A 23,357-nucleotide genomic window follows, 5' to 3' on the forward strand; every position below is an offset into this window, starting at 1 on the left:
GTTTTTAAAAATACATTTAAGAAAAGAGTTAAATTCTTGAAAATTCTGAAAATTGAAATATGATACACATAATCTCTTTAGACTCAATATAATTCCACTTATACCCATACATACACAATTGTACTAATTCAGGTGGTCTGAGCTATGGTAAAAAAATAGACAAACACACACACACCCTTCCAAGTTAACAGAACTTTATTTTTCCCTTCATATAACTGTCCAAATGATGGTCCTTGGGCTGTGAACATACAAACTACAACACCTGGCTTTTCTCCACTTGATGATTCAGAACCTTCAAGCACCTTCTTCCATTGTGTAGTTTCACTAGCCACGAGGGCTGTGTTATCCAGCCTGCAGAAGGTCGAAGGCAGCATGAAGGTAAATTCACATCTAATTGCCTGGAAATGGTACCTATTCATCTGTCACACATTCCATTAACTAAATGGTAGTCACATGGCTATAACTAACCACACCCCAGCTGTGCTGTCTACTAGGAAAAGGGGAACACAGAATAGATCTGTGACACTTTTATAACACACAAAAATAATAATTCCAATATCAGCCCTGTCTACTCTGAACTACACTATTTAGCAACCCTCTATAATTGAAATGCAAGTCAGAACATCTGAAACATATGTGGTAAAGTACCTGAATTACAGTACTTGCATTTCACACTCTACAGAGCTATTAAAACAACTACTGAGTCTTAATAAATTTTTGCTTCTTATGTAGTCTTAATGTTTGTTGCTCAGTTTCTGAGTCTACCATAAATTAAAAGAAATATGTAACAATGATTATAGAATATGTACATTTTAATTATTAAATTAGTTATTTCTCTATCAAAAAGTTATTCTGTAACATGAAATAGTAAATACCAAAATTGATGGAGTTGAATATCAAGACTGTATATTCTATACTCTCAGTTGTACACACATGGGAGGTCTCGCTAATTAAGTCTATGCTCTGTTTTCACATTGCTCACCATTTATGCTGTCATCTTAAGCAATCTTGTTATTAAAAAGGAATCGAAACTTTAAAAAAAAATTTAAGTTTAAAAAATAGATGTTGCCACATAGGCAAGTATGCTAAAAACAGCTTCCTCTATAAGTAAAAGCATAAGACAGGTAAATGAATACATAGAAAGAACATTGTCCGATCAATACATTATGATAACTTAAAGCTATTGAACACATAGTCAAACTTTCTACTCATCCTTGAAAACATAATTCATTCCAGTATCACATCGTTGGTGATGCTTTCCTTGACTTTCTCTGTCAGAATTATCACTATCTCCTCTGGGCTTTGGAATCATCAATATTTTTTACTTGCCTGCATTATGGCACTAATAACATTATTTTTCTTTTCTAAACTGTAAGATTTTGTAGACTGGTAATGGATTTTTAAAATTTTTAAATCTTTCTCCACTCTGTGTTTAGCACAATGTTTCCCATAAAAAATAGGTGAAATGGATAAATCAAGTCACCTTCCCAAAATTCCAAATATAGTTCAATATTACAGCAGGGAAAAATACAATAAATGATATCCCAATTTACTCTCCTGACAGCATTAAAACTTGTTTATTGTTTTTTTTATAATTGAAGAGAATAGATATTCCAGTTTAAGAAATGAATGTTCAGATTTCAACACTCTTTTCATTAGAGAAAGAAATTTTGAGTTGTTTAAAAAGCTTATCTATGCATATATGTTATATTAAATATTTATTTACAATATAATATACATTGAGTATATAAATGAAAATGACATGCGTACATGCTATCAATTTATCCCATCATTATTAAATGTAAAAATTGAAATGATTCTAGTGCCAATGTGGCCATGATATGAATTTCACTTTACTGCAGCTTAACCAATTTGTATGGCAGGAATACTGGCAGGGAAACCATGAGTTATTCCACAAATTTTACTTGGCATATTTAGCACCATTTTCTGTTATTTCTAAGACCAATCACCTAAAAACACATATAGTCAAGCAGAGAAGTTTCAAAATGTTCTAGAATTCAATTCAAAGATCCTAAGACACAGCATTTCAGTGAAATGTCTATAGGTCACTACTGCTTAACATCTCCAATGTGTATCTGTTAGTTGAGTGAGTCATCTATAACCAGGTCACTTAAAAAATTCACAATTAACTGTGCTTGTTTTGAGAGAGGATGGTTTCATATTTTTCAAATTTACAAAAATACAAACCAAATTTCTATCCGACAATTGGTCAAAATCTTGTGTATATCCTAAAGTTTTCTAAGTGAACAAAATTATCCTAAATAAGCTGCATTTCTTTCTTTACATATTAGAAAGAGCATTCTATTATTAATAGTTTAGTTAAAGATCATCTTGATGTTAATTTTTCTATTTCAAGAAATATCGTTTCTGTCAAATTTCCATCCATTCAGTGGATAAATACACTTCTTTTAGTCTTTTGAAGCTGGGAGTCATCGTAACTTTTGTACATGAAAACAAAATAATGTATACTATTCAAAAAGTGCTTAGGGTATGTATGAAATTAGTTACTAAGTCCAAGATCCCATAAGAGTAGAAAATATCATTTGTTTTTCTGAAAAATGTCTAAAGTGCGGCAAGGACAGAAACTTGAGTTTTATTAATTTTAAGGGCAGAAATATGGGGATCTTGGATGACATGAATCCAGGTTTTTTTTATTTTAAATAAATTAAAACTGCCCAGGTATAACCCGTTGAAAAATGGGGTTTGTGTAATGGAAATAGAAACTGACCCTCAGCCATAGCAGCACTACCGGGTGCCTTTATAATAAGCTCCCCTAAATGCCATGGTGTAAATGTATTAGCTGTACTAAGAGACCCACTCCTGCTATAATTATGTTAGAAACCAATAAGACAGCTCAGAAATCAATATGCTAAGACAGATAGAGTAAGGACCATGGCCAGCCCACTGGGAATAGATTAGTCTGGCAGGTCCCTAGCTGAGCCATGAAGAAGGGGATATCTTAGCTGTTGCAGAAAGCCATTAATTGTAAATTTTCCTGAACAAGGAACTTGAAGGGAAAGCTTAGACAGCGTTGTTCATACCACTCAATGAAAACTACAACTCACATTGATCAAGAGTTAAGCTTTTTATTTTTATTTTAAAATCCAATGGCACAAAAACCTAAATGTTCGGAGAGATAGTTGAAGCTTTTCACATACTACAACAGAAATTCTTCTTTGGTTATTAAATTGTTTCAATAATTTTAAAACTTCTAGATCAATAAAATCATATCTAGGTCCTGCAAACTGACATGTTTACTGGTGTGACATCAATTATCTAATCGATTAATAGGTCATAAAATGTGGTAAAAGAAGGAATATATTCTCGGTCTTTTCTCCAAGTTACCAAACACCTCCCTATTAGGATTGCCAGGTTTAATAATAACTAAATTATGATAAGGAGGAATAGCTGCTGCTACTTATTTTAACTGTTTGTCATTGAGTTTCTTTAAATTGTTCACTTAATCCAAGTGATTTGCTTAACAGACAAGAGTAAGTATATTTGGCTGTTTTGCTAAGAAAGAAAAAGGCACAGGAAGGGAAGAAAGGGGAAAGGAAGGAAGGAAGGGAGGGAGGGATGGAGGGAAGAAACAAAGAGAAAGAGAGGAAGGAAGGAAGAAAGGAAGGAAAAAAAAGAAATGAGAGGAAAACAAAGGCCAACCTTTTGTGGTTATAGTTTGGCACATCTGCTCATGCCCAATCAAGCTTTCAAACACAGAGAAATAAACAAAAGCAGCCATCAGGCAAGGACAAAGTCAGAGACGTAAGTGGTTTGAATGAGTGTGCAATTTCTGCCCATATGACCATCCTGACACAATTGCTCTAATTTTCTTCCCAGAAATGACTGATAAAGGATTTAGGTAATTGCTATGGAGACAGACTTCCTTCCATCACTAGGTATCTTGAATAATACAGCCTCAGGGTCATAAGATGGAGTGTCAGTTTCTGCAGAGTCCTAAATTAATACTTGTCCCTGCTTTGGCTACAGTTCCTGTACATCTAATGAAGTGAATGTAATTTATTTTGACAATGTATTGAAAATCACTTGATCAAATGACTATTCTGTAATGAACACAAAAGGCAATGTGAGCTTAGAAACTATAAACTACAAATAACATAAATACACATCAATTTCTCAAAGCACATTTTTTTCTAAAAATCTTGTATGTGGTCAGAATAAATAAGAAACAAAATAGTTTTTAAAAGCATATAATTCGTGCAAATGTAAAAAAACATTTTTTTTTTTTGTTCTGATGCCTGAGATTGACCTATCTTCATTCAGCACATGACCTTGTCCCCTCTAATCAAGCTTAATTTGTCTGGTTGATCTTTACATGTCTAAGTATTAAACAACATACAGGGGGAAAAAAAAACAAAAGAGAGAGAGAGAGCCACCAACAAGCTAATGCTCTGAAGGAAATTCTGGAAATATAGATATTAGCCATGCCAGAATTTTACCTTCACTCATGAACAGTCAATTTATAAGGGAATCTTAAACACACCCACTAATTCTTCACCATATCAGACAGACTACACTTCTGCAGTCTCTTGAATGTTATGACATTTTCAATAGTTAATGAAATCAGCTATGTGCTAATGAAAACTCTCTATACTGACATCATAAAGGATTAGAAGATTACATAATTTGTCCAAAGATATACATGCAAGACTAATTCAAAAGTCAAGTTTTGTTTTTTGGTTTTTTGTTTGTTTGTTTTGAATAAACAAGAAATTTATCTTAGGTCTTGTGATAAGGTTTTCATGATTTTCTTCAGTGGAAACCAAGACTTCAGGTTTGAAAATATTCAAATACTTGAATTTCACATATATCCAATTGTACCAGAGGCATTTGCATGATTTTCTTTCTTTAGAGAATAAGGAGAACATCTTGAAAACTAACAGAGTTAATATAATTGAAATATTTAGTTTTCACTCAAAGGAAATGTGCTTGGCACCATCTTGGCAATAAGGCCAGAGCAAGTGTCTGTACTGTGGCACTGTGAAAGTACAATGTAGTGTTTAAATACAGCCGGGCAGAAGCCAGTGGATAATGTTCAGTAATGGGTTAATCAATACTTATTATGGTTTTATTGGTTCACTAAAGAGAGAACAGAACCTAGTGAGCACAGAGTCAAAAAAAATCACTGCATCTGATCTAGATAACATCTACTCTCCCTAAGGGATTTCCCTATTCAAGAATCCAATTTACCGTGCCTGATTGACAAGGATTGGATCCTAGGGAATCGCATAACTCTTTTTAGGACCCAATAAAATCCTAATGGATTTGTCTCACTGGCCAGGAGACTTCTAGTTTAACTAAACTGAGGTGGTTTGTTGCAATTAGCCTTATTCCACTTGCAGTTGAAAAACTAGGCTATTAGGAGTCATCTCCTCTTTATAAATGCGGGAGTCATGCTGAGATGTGCCTGCTGGAAGGAGGTCCAGTGCTGTATGAAAGAAGACACTTGTGATAAATTGTAAACATTTGAAAGCTTCTGAAAAAATGGTAATCAAAATGGAATTCAAATGAAAAAGGTAGAAAGTCAAACTGAATTGCACCCATAAAATCTATTTATTGGTCAGCTAGCCTTTTACAATTTATTTCTCATTCAGGTAACTGTAACAGAAAGGAAACTCTCTTTTGGAAGGAACCTTTGAAATATATACCTTTGGCTATCTGAGATTCCCCTTTAATAGCTGAAGTTTGGGGAAAAAAAAATCACTCTGCAACAAGGGCAACAATCGCTCTTGTATGTAGTTATCTCTGTTCTCACTCTCTTTTTTTTCTGAAGATAATGTTTTTACTAAACAGCTAACTTGTTCAAGCACACTGGTTTTTGATTGTGGCATACTGTCTTGGTGGCTGTTAAGAAGTCAGAAAATTGTGTGTGATGATTTGAAGTCAGGGCCAAAATATAACTGAAAAAGAACTTTTAAATAATATTAATCGTATTTTGAAGCAAGCATTCCTTTAATATAAAAATCACTGGTGCAACCCATTCCCTCTAGAATTGTATCTGCTCTTTCATGAGTCATAAATGACACTTGTAATGTGTTTAAATTGAATGGACTTCTTAGTCAAAAAGACATTCACTTATAAAATGTCTTTGAATAGACATCATGATTTATTCTTTTCTGCTTAGAGTTGGAGGGTTCCCAGTGATACTCAGAGAACTCACGTGAGCCTATATTACCAGCACCCTAGACTATGATTTCCAACTTCTAAAACCTCCAGCTAAAAGACAATACAAATTGAGTGTAAAAATATGTTTTCAATAAGAGATATGTGACTATGATAATAAATGTTTAAAATATAAAATGGACACAAGAACTTTATGTTTAAACCTATAAAATTATTTAGATGCAGAATATTTTCATGTTTAATTCTACATAATAAACTTTTTAATAAAGGCATTCTAGTTCAGTGCCTGTTAAGAAGACAAAAGCGTCACAAGAATAGAGAAGGAAGAATCCAATGTACTCAATTCTAATATAAATGCAATAGATGGCCTAATTCAAGGAGGGGGAGTAGGGAAATTAGGGAGTATGGAGGGGAGTCAGGAGGGGAATGGGGGGTCATGGTGTATGGCAAATCTCTTAGCGGCGGGACACAATTACAAGAGGGACTTTACCAAACAACCGCAATCAATGTAACCTAAGTCTTTGTACCCTCAATGAATCCCCAACAATAAAAAAAAAAAAGAAAAGAAAAATGAAAAAAAAAGATGACCAAAAAAATCACTGTGTACGATAATTACAGAGGAAAGCTGAGAAAGAAAGGCAAAAAGAAGAAATGGGGAAGGTATAAGAAGAACAAGGGTGCAACTGAATAAAAGGAAGTCAATACAATATCAGCATAATTATTTCTTAAAAGGAAAATTATAAGAAAATTTGATTTATCCATTTTGTTTTCCTGTACTTTTGATAGAAAGACATTTTTGTTGTGAAATAAAAAGACTGTTACTCTCACCAAAAATCAAAGTGATGTGGTTGTCCATGATGGTGTAAAAATTATATTTTTAAACAATGTAATTGTGAAGAGACTCTAGGTAACCTTAAAACTGTTAGAGTCAGCTGGTCTGAGTGCAGTAGTGTTTACAGCTAATTGATCACAACCAGTTACAGATTCCTTTGTTTTTTCTCCACTCCTAATGCTTCACTTGACTAACCTTAAAAAAAAAAAAAAAAAAAAAAAAAAGAAGTTAGAGTCTAAAAATGAAGTATCTTACCTTTCTCTAACATATGTACTTAGTTTTGCATACATTGAAGTATTTTCAGGGACAAAAGTAAAAATTAGATGCAAATAGAAGTAAATAATTTGTATTAGAATATGTAAGAAATATCAAAATTCGAGAGAAGATGGGTCAGCAGATGTTTACAGTGTCCTCCATTCTGATTTTTAAAAATTGTTTATAATTATTGTTCCTGTAATTACTATAGAACTTAATTTATTGTAGCTGGTTAAGAATTTTGTAAGAATTACCTTATTTTAGATGATATTCGTTGATCATTCATGTGAGACTTGCTAACTATTATTGTTTCATTTTTGTTTTCTGCTAATTTTATTTTGTGTACAGTGTAATTAGCAGTATTTAATTCACACATTACTATAATGTAATTTTCACCTTTAATATCAAATTTTAATTTTAAAAGAGAACTCAATTTAAGAGACTTTTAATTCCAAATTATTAATATAGCTATTTAGGAAAAATAAAAGTGATTCCAGTTTTAAAAAATTGATTTGAGTCATGTATTTCTTTATCTTTTCTTACAAAACTCAACTGTAAAGCCAATAAGGAAATAGTTGAATATATAAACTCAAAAAAGCAAACAACAATTACACATAAAGGAGCAAATTAAAAATTGACCAAAACTTTGAAACAGAATAGTGATGAAAGCTTGTCAATGGATGAAACTGAGTTGTAGTAAATTGTTTTTTCCAAAAGTGACCAGAGCAATATTTCTAATTTGATATGCTATTCAAAATCTTCCTATTCCCTCACGGAATATTTTCCCTTCCTTAAATTTGGGTGGACCCATTTTACTGTGTGAATGTATAGAATATGGCAAAAATGCTGTTATAGACTTCTGAGACTGGGTTATAAAAGGTGATATGGTCTTTGCCCGCCTTTCCTACTAAGATACTTGCTCATGGAACCCAGACATACTGTTGTGAGGAAGCCCAGACCTTATGGAGAGTTCATGTGGGGAAGGTAATATGCAAGTCTTCAGGCAAATCCATTCCCTAACTTTTTCCCTAGCTGATACCAAGTTGAATGGCAGTGAGTTATCCCTGTTAAGCCTTCGCCAAGGTGGAAAATCATTTTCAAAAGTAATGATATTTTTCTTTTCAGTCACCAGGTTTTGGGGTAGCTTTTAGGTAGCAATAGGTAACCATAATTAATTTTGTTAATTAGAAATTGTGTGCTATCATAATAAATGTAAAACATGTTGTTTGAGGTTCTAGTAGCAGGTGGTAAGTGCTTTGAGGAAGGCACTAGGGAAAGACTAACAGACCGTGAAGAGATTATTAGCCAATTTATGATAGCCCTTTAGGAGGCTGTTGGTTTCTTTACCCAAAGAAACACACATGAGAAAACTTATCAACACCTAAACATGATTAGTCAACAAGATCCTAGTCTACAAGCCTAAGACTAATGTTATAATGGAATGAGAGTTCGGATTTTCTTGGGGGAAAGATGTGATTGTACTTTGCATGTGGGGAAGAAGTGAATTGTGCTTATATTTAGCAAAGGTTATAGTGGTTGGTATTTTCTAAAAGTGATTACCGCAATATTTCCCTTCGCACAGACTCTTAGTGTCTTGCCACTTTTACCTCCCCCTCCCAATGGAGTTTCTTTCACTGTCCTTTGAATTTGGATAGGACTTTGCAGCTGTATCCATGAGTAGAATGCAGCAGAAAAGACTGCATAGATTCTAAGGAAAGGTCACAAAAGCTAATCTGACTTGAATCTCACACTTTTGTTTGACTACCCTTGAAACCCAAATACCATGTACTGAGGAACCCCAGGCCTCATGGAGAGGATGTGATATTTTAGCCAACATCCCCAAATACCAGACGTATGAGAACATGAGATTTCAAACGATTTCAGCTCCCAACCTTCAAGCTGTTTCGCTTAATACTATGAAGATAAGTTAGCACTACTAAGCCTACCCAAATAGGAGTTTAGTAAGCAAAATAATTATTATTGGTTTAAGCATGGGTTTTGAGTGGTTTGTTACACATATTAGTGACAGAGCAAGAATAGGGGAAGACAGAAAACACAGGAATATGGCACTGAAGAACAGATTTAAGGAGGGGTGAATTAATTGAAAGTTTATCTAGAGCAATGGTTATAAAAGTGCAGATGGGCAGCATCACAGCCTACTAGAAACTTGTTATAAAGGCAAACTCCTAGTATCCATTCAAACATACTGCATCAAAAACTCTGGAGTTGGACAACTGCTGTGTATTACTGAACCCTCCTGCTAATTTTAATTCAAGCTAAGATTCGAGAACCACTGGTCTAGAGACTTCCTATGAGCTCCCTCTGTAGAGTTACTGGCAGATGACTTGTTAAAATTTTCTTAACCTCACCTGAATAGATTGTGTAGAAGGAAGTAAGGCTCAAGGTATAAGTTAGTGTCACAGAGCCAAACCTTCCTCACTAGTCAAAATGGTTCTGTTCTACAGAAGGCCTTTTACTTCCATTTCAGAGGTGAGACTGCCTGGGAACAGCCAATCTATGTATACAGGGAAGGAAACATATACCAAATGCCCAGAAACATCTATTAAAACAAATTATGTAAATATGAATAGGCAACGAAGAATTATCCTTTTCCTTGATTAAAGAATATGTAAAACAGCATATGACTCCCAAAGCAGCAGAGATAATTCAGGAAGAAAAAAGACAACATACCAAAAAAATTGGTATAGTCTCAGAGAGATGTGAGCAGATTTTATACCTACAAAAACATGACTAGAATGCCTCAAAAATAGAAAAATTAGAATGAACTAGAGAGGATTTTAAAATTTCTGAAAAATAAATATCTAAAAAGTAAATGTAATGGATTAAATATATACATTAATAAATAAGCTCAAATATATGTTAAAAATATTAAATACATAAAGGTCCAATCAATAGTAGACATTCAATATCTAAGAGAATAAGAATACAAAACAGTAATATAAAATAGAAGCGAGGAAGTCATTAAAATTATTAAAGATACTACTTCAACTTCATCTAGAAGAGATAGAGCCAGTCTAAAATTAAAAGGAAGTTTTGAATCCCCCATCATTGGGCAGAAAGAAGACTGAGAACACTTCCCAGCTGACGCATTCTATTCATTATGAGAAAAGAAGGACCCGGGGTGTTGAATTAAGTTTTCAGAGGGCAGAGCCAGAAGCCTAATATAATCATTCCCAGGGACCATGTTTGGGTTTTAATCAAGAATGTAGTAATGTGTGGCTGGCTGCATTTCAGAGTTGCTAGGGACCCCTGAGTTCTCAGTGTCCTGTTCTCTCACTCGTGTGTGTGTGTGTGTGTGTGTGTCTACTGTGATTATTTTATGCCTATTCCATCATTACTTGTTAGGTATGTAGGAAGCAGGTAACTTGTCTCTTTATTTCACAGGTGAAGAACAGGGAAAGTGACATTACAAGAGCCTCATACGCAACTAGATCTGGTTTAGATGATTAACTGAGCTTCAGGTCAATGTCATATTTTTCTGATATACTTAGGGCCTGGGAAGTTGATGATATTTTGTACATGGAAAGAATGCTACCTATAAATAATTTGTCACCAGAGTTGGACTACGGTAGACTAAAATTTATAGCAAATCTTTTGAATTATCTCCATTTGAAAGAGGGTCCATGTTCCCTTCCTTTATATTTGGAAAAGTTATGTTACTACTTGACCTGTAGAACGTGATGGGACTGAACCTTGGCCAGTTTGTAGGCCTTGACCATAGAAAGCTGATGGTTTTCACTTTCTTCTTCTTATATCCTTGCTTGGAGGGAGCAGGTGCCATAATGTAAATCTCATGGAGAGGCTCCTGAGGAGACAACTGTGGTCTCCAGCTAATAGTTCCCACTGGGTTTTCACGTGACAATCAACGTCAATTGCCAGCCATGTATAGAAAGCCATCCTGGAAGTGGAGCCACTTCAGCTGAGTCTGTGTCCATCAGAAACTAGACACCTGTGCCAAACTCTGCCCCAAATATGGATTTGTGTATAAGTAAATGATAGCTGGGTTTTCACTAAGTTTTAGTATGATGTTTTATGTATTAATAAATAACCAAAACAGAATACTTGGTAATGTTATTATGCCCTGATAATAGGAACTATATATTTGTATACTTGTGATACTTTTACATTATAACTTATTAGAATGCATATTTCATTATGTTTTATATATTTATATATACACACATATATACACAGATATAGTAAGAGAGGGAAAGTAAAGAAATTTACAAAAAATAACAATAAATTGGTTTTAGGCTTTTCTTCAGCACACAGGAGTCACACAGTAGCGTAGTGCCTTTTGAGGTCTAAGGAATAATTTTGAATTGAGAAAACAACTCTTTGCTTAAAAAATAAAAAATATATATACATATATGCCCACCCTGTAAATTCTTAAACCACTTAATTTTCATAATTATTCTGAAATCTTTTTAATGAATTCAATATTCAGGAAAAATAGTAATTCTGTATACCATCATACTTACCTGAATGTAATCTTAGAACAGAAACTAAACAAGTTATAACACATTATATGTAATCAATTAATTTGTCATTTTACCACATTAAAAATTTATTCTTTTATCTTTGATTTCCTGTTAATGCAACAGGCTATGGATTTTTCAAAGCTATCCTATGTCTTTTATAGAATCTTCCTTACAGATGACTGTGCTAATTCAATAATAAATGGAATACTACTTTAAAAAATCAGCTAGGGATGGAGTGAGGGTGGTGGTTAGAATTAGAAACAGGATGAAATTCCCTAAGACTGTAGTTATTCTCTTTTCTACTTGCATTGTTTTTGATTGTTCAGGAAATAACACTAAGGACACCACCCCCATCAATGTTGTAGTAAGACAGCTCATTGCTGAGCTTTACCTTTGATTAAACCAAAGCACAGCTGCCTCAAATACATCTAATTACAGCAGTAATTAAAGTTCTTACCTTACCTGTGTAGTCAAGGACACAAGGACTTCTAATGGGAACAAATCTAGATATAAAGGCTTGCTGTCAATTAACTCTGATGGTTTGAAAAAATAATGAAGGAGAATAGGGTTGAGTTACAGCTCTGAACAATAACAAATACAGTAATTCAGCACCTCTTTCTTTTTCTGGATCTAACCCAAGAGTTTGGTAGAAGAAAGACAAGAAGATTATCTGGGTAATATGATCTGAAGACTATCAGTGGATAATGGTGTCCTCCGTCAACTTTGTACGAGTGCTCAGCTCTAACAAAAGACAGGACTGCTACAAATGCAAGCCCTTCACTCCGGGAACAACACGCTGTTGAGTCTCTCGTCACAGATTCTGCCCATAGAATGCAGACTAAAAAAGAAGAAAAGAAATGTGACTCCACTGTGGGCAGTGTTTTTTGCTCCATCCTCTCTGAGCAAAACAGTCTTTCCTGATGAACCTGACTTTCATGAGCTGGAAGTATGTTGAGAATATCTTTTTCTTGGGTTTAAAAAAAAAATTTTTTTTCTATTCTGTTAGGGAAAGAGTTATAATACTTTGTGAGAGAGCTCAATTTATGCACTGGGAATTTTTAAGTTATTCCTTTTTTAAAAAAGTTTTATAAAACATTTTCATGTTTAGAATATCCTAATGGATTATTTTTCTATCTTAATAACACAGATATTTCGTATATTTGAAACATTTTTTCTTTTGTACTCTCAAATTTGCAACTTGATGCTGAAGGCAATCTGTATGCCTGTCTTCTCTTAAAGATTATAAAGTCCTTAAAACTATATTATGGATAGGCTCAGCGCCTGTAACTCAGTGTTTAGGGTGCCGGACCACATACACCAAGGCAGGTAGTTTTGAACCCAGCCTGGGCCTGCTAGACAACAATGACAACCTCAACAGAAAAATAGCCAGGCATTGTGCCAGGTGCCTGCAGTCCCAGCTCCTTGGGAGGCTGAAGCAAGAGAATCGCTTGAGCCCACGAGTTTGAGGTTGCTGTGAGTTGTGACACTACAGCACTCTACTGAGGGCAACATGGTGAGACTGTCTCAAAAAACAAAAACACAAACACAAACAAAAACTATATTATGGATAAATCCTAGTGTCCTTTTTACCAGCAAAATGTAAATGTTCAATCTGTGTCTTAATATTATGTCTAAAGCTGACCTTGAACTTCATCAAATTATATTAAACACCCATTCTATTAATCATAATGAATGTTAATCATTTCATTGGAAATAAATATGTTTTATTTTTGTCCTGTTCTTTTCCCATTTTCTCACTTCAGTGATACAGAGGAACATGAATTTTATTGTGATGGCCAATTTTTTCAATTCGGCTAGGCTATTTAACCGAACACTAGGCTATTTAACCAACACTAAGTGTTGCTGGGAAGGTATTGTATATATGGTGGTTGGAATCTATAATTAGATTGTCCTTGATAATCCAGGTGGGGCCCCATCTAAAACACTGAAGCCATTAAGATCAAAAATGGGGATTCCCAAAGAAAAATAAATTCTGCCTTGGGACTGAGTGTAGTGTGAACTGCTGCCTCAGTTTCCAGTTGTCGGGCTTTTCTTATTCTCTTCAGCCTCACTTGCTCCCACAATGCCATGAGGTAATTTCTCAAAATAAATCCATACATGGGAGGTGGACTTTAAAAAGCATGTAGAAAAGTGGAATTAAAAGATAAAACTAGAAAATATAAACTTCATTTCTCAGCATAAGCACCATCATGTTCAAGACACATTTGTAAGTGATGACACCATTTAGTCTATCCATAAAGAACTGAGGTCCAGGGAGTTCAATCACATTAATGTCATTTTTTTACATTATTAAGTGCAGAAAATGGGTCCTCTTTACCCTTGTTCTTTTTTTTTGTTGTTGTTGAAACTTACTTTATTCTTTGGTTTTTACATGTTTTCATTTTAAAAATAAAATAAAATTTAAAAAGATGGCCCAAATGTTTTAATAAAAACAAAAGCATTTGTTCTGTAAAATTTGGATTCAGTCAAAAGGTGGCACTTTAGAATCTAGAAGGCCACATGTGGCCTGAAGGCTGCAGGTGTCCTACTCCTAATTTAATACTTTTTGTAAATTATCTAAATATGTTAGATTCTAATTTACTTAAAAAATTTCAAAACAAGCAAATACTATCCCTTGTGCAGGAAGCCAACGCTATTATCTTGCTATAATTTATATTTTAAAATGAGAAACATATTTTATAAACTCTCAGATGACCTTAGAACTCCCTATTATTAATGTAGCTTTAGGACGGACTCACAGCTTTGAAAACTCGAAGAATAATTACACTAAGCATTAATCTTTATCATTTCTGAAAAAAATTAAATTTGTTTATATATTGCCTCACAATTTTTATTATTTCCTACAAACTGTAGATTTTATTATCTACAGTAGCAACAAACTAAAACACAGTTTGAAGTAAATGCCTGTTCTAATTCATCATAATTCTTGGTATTGAAACATATTAGGCTAAAACAAAAATCTATAGAAAGATATACATGCAAGTTTATGGAAAATGCATATGTATACTTAAATTCTATATACTTCATTGTAGATTAAAATTATCATTTTTTTTCTTTTTTTACAGTTTGTGGCCAGGACTGGGTTTGAACCCACCACCTCTTGCATATGGGGCCGGCACCCTATTTGTTTGAGCCACAGGCTCCGCCCTAGATTAAAATTATTTTGAAAACAATGGAAACTAAACTAGAGATTTAAAACAGATGGTTCTTACCATTAGAACTTTTGAGAACAATGTAAAACAGTAAATCTTTACTGGGATATATAAAATATTGATCTTATAGTTATTATTTTAATTTCTGTTGTTTTGATTTTCTTAGAAAATAGACAACTAAAATGTAAAATCAGTGAAGCACCTTATGAAGTTTCCTAAATTGCTACTGTATCATTTCTACTATTGCAGTAAGTTCAGATGGTTTTTCTATCACACACTGCCTCAAGTTCAAACTTTCTGATATTCCTTAAGACTCTCAATAGTATGCCCAGTCTTATTTCCTCATAATCCATTATATTATTTTCCCTTTAAATGGATTTGTCTCCCCACTTGTTTCTTGAATTTTTTTTTATTCTTCCACTCATAAAACCTTTATTCTCTATTCTCCCACCATTTATGTCTCTCCATATTCTCTTTGCTCTTTAGAGCCCAGAATGAAACCTAACCTCAACATATAACTTACAGTCAACAAATAATTTTTGGTTATTTGTCTAAAAGAATAAAACTACAAAACAAAATGAACAAAAGTACAAACTTACTTATAGTCAAGTAAGTTAAGTGTACATTATATGTGAGAAAATAATAAAATATGCAGAAAAATTATAACAAATATTAGTTCTATTAGATAATCATTGTTGGGAAAATGTTATATCTAATAAAATAATAATGAAACTCATAATGATCTAACATAAAAATTTTTCATAGGGAAAACTGTAATAACTAAATTAATAACAAAGAATGTCTGCATTTAGCCAAGTATTTCCTCTGGATAGTTCAAATTATTCCATGTTCCATTTTCTGCCTCTTGTTCATGATATGGTCCCATAATACTAAATAAGCTTGTTGATGAAAAGAGACTACCTGTCTTTTTCATCACTGGATTCCAATAACCTAACATAGCACCCGACTATGTTGGGCACTCAACAAATATTTGTGAATTAAATAAATAAATAAATTTTATTTTCTATATATATTGTAGTGTTCTCAAATGTTGCATATTTCATACTAATTTCCCTTTTTACCAGCTCACATATTGGAACTTGTCTTTAATTTTCTCCAAATTAGGATGATGTTCATTGAAGTCCTAATGCATCTCAATGAAAATCATAAACAATAAGTACAATAAACATCAATCTTTTTCTTTTTTTATTTTAAACTTAAGAAACACTATTTTTATGTATATATTGCCTCATTTTTGGTAATTTTACATGTTTTTCCTTATAATGGAAAAATAATGTGCACCATCATCATACTAGTTTTTTTATTATCCACAGTTCTTATAAAAATTATATAGCAGAGGGGGTTGGAGGTCACAGCATGTGACACACCTTTTTGGGGTGGGACACAATTATAAGAGGGACTTTACCTAACAAATGCAATCAATGTAACCTGGTTCTTTGTACCCTCAATGAATCCCCAACAATAAAAAAATTATATGCCAAATACTCATTAAATTTCCCTTGATTCATCTGAGAAAAGCAGGCCAAGAAAAATTATTACTTCCTAATTATAGAAAAACAGTGTACCATGAACTGCCCTTGGTGGCTGTGAACAATGGCAGTAGGAGCATGCACATGGAGTGAGCATATTTTTTTACAATAATCCAGCAAAATGGGTTCAAGATTAGGAACAAAATAATTACATATTAGTCAACTTAAAAAGGTTAACTAGAATAGAAAATTCTTAATTTCTTAAAGAAACTTGAAAAGGCTTTTTATTTTCTCTCTCTCTCTCTCTTTTTACAAGATGATAGAATGGAAGCATTGCCAAAGTGCTTACCAACTTGGAAATAGCTAGTCTACAGATATTTACACTGTGAACTTTTATCCATGAAGAAACATGTTCCACATACAAGTGAAGAAAACTTCATGTAATGGGAAAAAGAAGTCTGGCAACAGGAGCCCATGTGACAGAGTCAAGCAGAAAACTGAGTTTTCTCAGTAGTAGAGAGGAAGGGAGTGTGTGTCTCCAGGACACACAGGCCCATACAGAAGCCAGGTGATGCAGGCCACAGAGGTGCACCCTGACCCTAGGTCTGACTTGGAGAGCAATACAGAAGCTCTCCCCATGTAAACTCTCCGACATGAACACCAGTAGAAGGAAGCTATTCCTAATTCTAGGTCATAGGGCTTGTGTGGGAACCTGCCAGCTAGCAAGGCCGGCAGTCACTGGTTTGCAGTGTCTAGAACTGGGGATTGGCCATCTGGTCCAGAGTAATAGATGCACCCTGCCCCCAGCCAGAACTGAGAGACAGGCACGGTGTGGACCCCAGAGGGAGACACTAGAGTTCGGTGCCTCACCCCTCCTGGGACCAGAGTGGATGAAGATCTGCTGGAGGGATATAGATTTGCCCTGGGGAAAAGTTTTATTAACCGGGGAAGTGTCAGGGACGAAAAGCAAGCTGTTCATAACTTGTCTGACTGTCCCGACTCACTTCCACTTCTAACCTTAGGCTGTCTAAGGATCCCCAGTGACTCAGGAATATGAGCCCAATGTGGGTCTCCCTACCACTCACCAGACTATGAAAGTGGAGATGTCTCTGTTTCCCAGTGCTGGGAAATGGCTGCTCTGCTCCCCACTGGGGTGTTTCTCCAGGGACCTGAGAACTTCTCACCCAATTCTCCTGGGAGCCAGCTCTTCTCACCATAGGGGACCTAAGAGAGGGTTTGCCTTGCTGGGCCTACTGAGCTTCTCTTCTGCTACTCCCAGGAGGCGTACACCCTACCCCCTTCCCTCAAGGCAAATCAGGGGACCAAGACCACTGAGCGCTCTATAGCCTAATCCATCACCTGGAATGCCCTTTAGTTCTCTTCATTAACAAAGGGAAAGCATTAAACCCTGCTGTCACCACTCAGTAGGATGTCACCTGCAGTGCCACTTCCTGGCCTGGAGGTAAAACCACACAGCCTATCACAACATCTGACACAAGCACACAGCACTTAGAAGACAAGCTTCTTACCACCTCTGCTACAACTATTTCCAAGTCACCTCAGCTACACAGGAGACTATAAGCACACTTACCTTACAAACACCATTTGAGAAAGCCATCACATTTGGCTAGTATTACCAAAGAAATCATAGAGTCTTTGTCATTGAGTGTATCCAGAAAAAAAGCCAAATGGCCCTCTAGTCAACATATATTATAGTCACATACTCAGGAAAAAGAAAAGTCCTATCGAAACAAAGATAAATTCAAAGATAAGAAGAACTGGGGAGGGAGGCAAGATGGCTGACTGAAGCCAGCTTTCAGCAGAGGCTCCTGTTCAGAGGGAGAAATAATGGCCAGAAATAACGCAGTAAAGTGGAAGATTGGGAGCTGAGCTGAGAGAGAGGATCGATAGGTTCCCATCACCCCTGCTGCAACAAGTTAGGACTCCAAGGAAACAAATTTCAGGTATAAAACCCAACCCACAGAGGACAGAAATCCTTTTCCTCCCCCACCCCAGGAGAGTGGCCTGAGGTGAGTAGAGAACAGAGGACCTTTTGTCCATGGAGAGATACCACTGCAAGCCCAGGCAGTCTCTTGCTGGGGCAAAAGTTGCTCTGGTGTACTTCCTACCTTCCTGAACTCCCAATCCACCCTTCCCACCTCTCCTGGTGGTCTGGAAGACTACGCCTTGCAAAATCTGGAGCATTTGCAGATTTTTGCTAGGGCGGGGACCCTCATGAGCTGTGGGGCAGTTGCGCTGAAACTATAACTTTAATAGAGGCAGGGAGTCACAAGGGGAGAGAGACTTGCCCTGTGTTGGAAAGAGCATAGCTCAGGACCTGCACTACTGACCACCAGGGACCGAGGCCCACCCTATTCTCAGCACAGTAGCTGGCAGTGGGCGGCTCAGCTCCCTGCTGGGCTCCTGTGACCTGCAGCAATGGTGGTGACTCCCACCAGCTCCTGCAACCGGTGGCCTGCAGCCAGTGACTCCTGCTGGTTTCTGTGACCCATGGCCTATGCTGGACCTGGCTGGCTCCTCCAACCCCTAAGGCCCCAGAGGCCAGTGACTCTGCCCTCCAGTTTCCCATCCAGTTCTTTTGACCCTTGCAGCTGGTGGCAACACCTTCCTGTTTCCTGACAGCTCCAGGGACCTGCACATAGCCGTACCCCAGATTGACAGAACCACCCCGGACAGTGGCAGTGCTGTCCCTGACAGTGGTGGTGGCTCCACAGTCCCTCCCACTGTGGTCAAATTGAGCTGCCAGTGGACCCCCCACTGCCTAGATGCTGAAGACCTTTTGATCTCTCCCAACACTGTTTGTGTTGACCAGAACAATTGGTTTGGTACTCTTGACCTAGGCCAATCACCTGGAGACCAACCAAGGTTGTACCTTGGTTGTGTTATTGGGGGAGTGTGGGATTCTCCGCTGCCAGTTGTCACCTGTGGGGCAGTGGGGTATCTTAGTTGCTTATATACCTCCACAGCTGAGATTTCAGCCCAAAGCCACTGATTCACCAGGATTGGGCAGAAACTAGCTGAATACCAGTCAGCACAATCTAGCCCCACCACACCAAGCAGGTCCCCAGAGTTTTAGACTGTAGTTCTGAATGGGAACTTTGTAAAGCTCTCAGAGAAAAGCTACAATAACCAGTCCCAGTTCTTTGGTAAAAGGCTGGTCAATTACAGCTCCTAGAGCCCTCAATTCAATTTCACCTTGCCAGCTCCTCTAGTCAAATGGTGAAAAATAATCACAGGGCAGAATCAACAGAAAAACTCTGGCAACATGAATAATCAGAGTAGATCAACTCCCCCAAGTAATGACAAAGGAGACACAACAGAAGATCCCATTAATAAACAAATGGCTGAGATGTCAGAAATCGAATTCAGAATTTGGATTGCAAATAAGATTAACAGAATGGAGGCAAAGATGGAATTAGAAATTTAAGGAGACATTCAAAAGTCTCAAGAATTCAATGAGGGTGGTGCCTATAGCTCAAAGGAGTAGGGTGCTTGTCCCATATGCCAGAGGTGGCAGGTTCAAACCCAGCCCCAGTCAAAAACTGCAAAAAAAAAAAAAAAAAAAATAGAATTCAAAGACAAAATCACCAAAGATTTTGACACATTGAGGCAAGAACTTGCAGCCTCAAGTTTCTGAGAAATACAGTAGAATCCCCCAGTAACAGAATGGAGCAAGCAGAAGAAAGGATCTCAGACATTGAAAACAAAGCTTTCGAATGCTCCCAAATGCTCAAAGAGGAAGAGAAGCGGAGAGCAAAAATGGATCATTCCCTAAGAGAACTATGGGAACACTCCAAAAGAGCAAACATTCGCCTCATAAGAATCCCTGAAGGAGAAGAGGATGGTCCAAAAGGCACAGATACTCTACTTTAAGAGATAATTGAGGAGAACTTCCCAAGCATGGCAACAGATACTGAAATTCAGATAGCAGACAGTTTCAGAACCCCAGCACAACTCAAACCAAATCAAACATCTTCTTGATACATTGTAATTAACTTCACCAAAGTTAGTATGAAGGAGAAAATCCTGCAAGCAGCCAGAAGAAAAACATAACCTACAAGAGGAAGAATATTAGAATGACTGCAGATCTTTCTGCTGAAACTTTTCAAGCCAGAGGAGAATGGTCATCGACCTTCCATCTCCTAAAATAAAACAATTTTCAGCCCAGGATCCTATATCCAGCTAAACTGAGCTTCATTTGTGACAGAGAAGTTAAATACTTTAATGACATACACATGTTGAAGAAATTTGCCATATAAACCAGCCCTTCAGGATATCCTGACACCCATCCTCCATAATGACCAGCACAATGCTCTACCACCAAAGTAAACTCACTCTGAAATTCTTGACCAAAACCCAATTTCCACAGTGGTGAAAACATTCAAAATGTCCACCGGACTTTCAAAAAACTGGACACCCAAAATACTACCAGGCTTATCAAATCTCTCAATTAATGTGAATGGCTTAAACCAGGGGTCCTCAAACTGCAGCCTGTGGGCCAGGAGGCCATGAGGAGGTGTGATTGTATTTGTTCCCATTTTGTTTTTTTACTTCAAAATAAGATATGTGCAGTGTGCATAGGAATTTGTTCATTGTTTTTTTTTTTAAACTATAGTCTGGCCCTCCAATGGTCTGAAGGACAGTGAACTGGCCCCCTGTTCAAAAAGTTTGAGTACCCCTGGCTTAAACTGTCCTTTTAAGGGGAACATGTTGGCTGAGTGGATACAAAAACACATGCCAGACATCTGCTGCCTACAAGAATCTCATGTTACCTTAAAGGCTAAATATAGAGTCAGGGTGAAGGGATGGGCATCTGTAATTCAGGAAAATGGAAAGCTGAAAAAGGCAGGGGTGGCAATTTTATTTGCAGATACACTAGGCTTTAAACCAACAAAGGTAAGGAAAGACAAGGATGCTCACTTCATATTTGTTAAGAGAAACACTCAACATGATGAGACGTCAATTATTAACATTTATGCGCCCAACCAGAATGCTCCTCAATTTATGAAGCAGATCTTAACAGACATGAGTAATTTAACATCTTCCAGCACCATAATAATTGGAGATTTTAACACTGCTTTGGCAATATTGGATAGCGATTCCAATAAGAAACTGAACAAAGAAATTTTGGACTAAAACTTCACCATACGACAATTGAATTTAACAGACATCGACAGAACATTTCATCCTAACAAAACTGAATACACGTTCTTCTCATCAGCCCATGGAACATCCTCCAAAATTGATCACATCTTAGGTCACAAGTCTAACCTCAATAAATTGAAAAGTAAACAAATTATTCCTTGTATTTTCTCGGATCATCATGCAGTAAAAGTTGAACTCACCAATAACAGGTATCTGCATACTCATACAAAGACATGGAAATTAAATAACCTTATGCTGAATGATAGCTGGGTCATAGATGGGATTAAAAAGGAACCTGCCAAATTTTTGTAACAAAACAATAATGAAGACGTGAATTATCAAAACCTGTGGGATACTGCAAAGGCAGTACTAAGAGGGAAATTTATAGCATTGCAAGCCTTCCTCAACAAAACAGAAACAGAGGAAGTCAATAACTTAATGGGACATCTTAAGCAACTGGAAAAGGAAGAAAATTCCAACCCCAAACCCAGCAGAAGAAAAGAAATAACTAAAATTAGAGAAGAATTAAATGAAATCAAAAACAAAAAAAATTATTCAAAGATCAATGAATCAAAAAGTTTGTTTTTTGAAAAATTCAACAAAATTGATAAACCTTTGGCCAACCTAAACAAAAATAGAAAATTAAAGTTTATAATATCGTCAATCAGAAATGATAAAGGTGAAATAACAACAGACACCTCAGAAATTCAAAGAATCCTTAATAAATACTACAATTTATTCTCAGAAATATGAAAATCTGAAAGAAATTGACCAACACTTGGAAGCACACCAACTTCCTAGATTTAATAAGAAATAATTGGAAATGCTGAACAGACCTATATTAAGTACTGAAATAGAATCAACTATACAAAATCTCCCAAAAAAGAAGATTCCAGGACCAGATGGCTTCACATCAGAATTTTACCAAACCTTTAAAGAGGAATAGTGCCTATATTACTTAACATTTTCCAAAACATCAAAAAAGAAAGTATACCTCCCAACACATTCTATGAGGCAAATATCACCCTGATCCCCAAACCAGGACAAGACCCAACAAGAAAATAAAACTATAGACAAATATCTTTAATGAACATAAATGCAAAAATATTCAATAAGATCCTAGCAAACAGAATCCACCAACACATCAAACGAATTATACACCATGACCAACTGGGTTTTATTCCAGGGTCTCAAGGTTGTTTCAATATACATAAATCTATAAATATAATACATCACATAAACAAACTAAAAGACAAAGACCATATGATTTTCTCAGTAGATGCAGAATAAGCTTTTGACAATATCTAGCATCCTTTCATGATCAGAACACTTAACATAGGTATAGAAGGGACTTTTCTTAAACCGATAGAGGCCAACTACAGCAAACCACAGCCAATATCATATTGAATGCAGTAAAATTGAAAACATTTCCACTCAGATTAGGAACCAGGCAACGTTGCCCATTGTCTCCACTGCTTTTTAACATTGTAATGGAAGTCTTAGCCATTGCAATCAGGCATGAGAAGGCAATTGAGGGTATACATATAGGGTCAGAAGAGATCAAATTTTCACTCTTTACAGATGATATGATTTTATACCTGGAAAACCCCAGGGACTCAACCACAAAACTCTTAGAAGTGATCAAGGAACACAGTAGTGTCTCAGGATATAAAATCAATACAAATCAGTAGCTTTTATATATACTCATAATAGTCAAGCTGAAAAAAAAGTCAAGGACTCTATTTCCTTTACAGCTGTGCCTATGAAGATGAAATAA

This window comes from Nycticebus coucang, chromosome 13, assembly GCF_027406575.1.
Source record: "Nycticebus coucang isolate mNycCou1 chromosome 13, mNycCou1.pri, whole genome shotgun sequence".
Taxonomy (NCBI): Eukaryota; Metazoa; Chordata; class Mammalia; order Primates; family Lorisidae; genus Nycticebus; species Nycticebus coucang.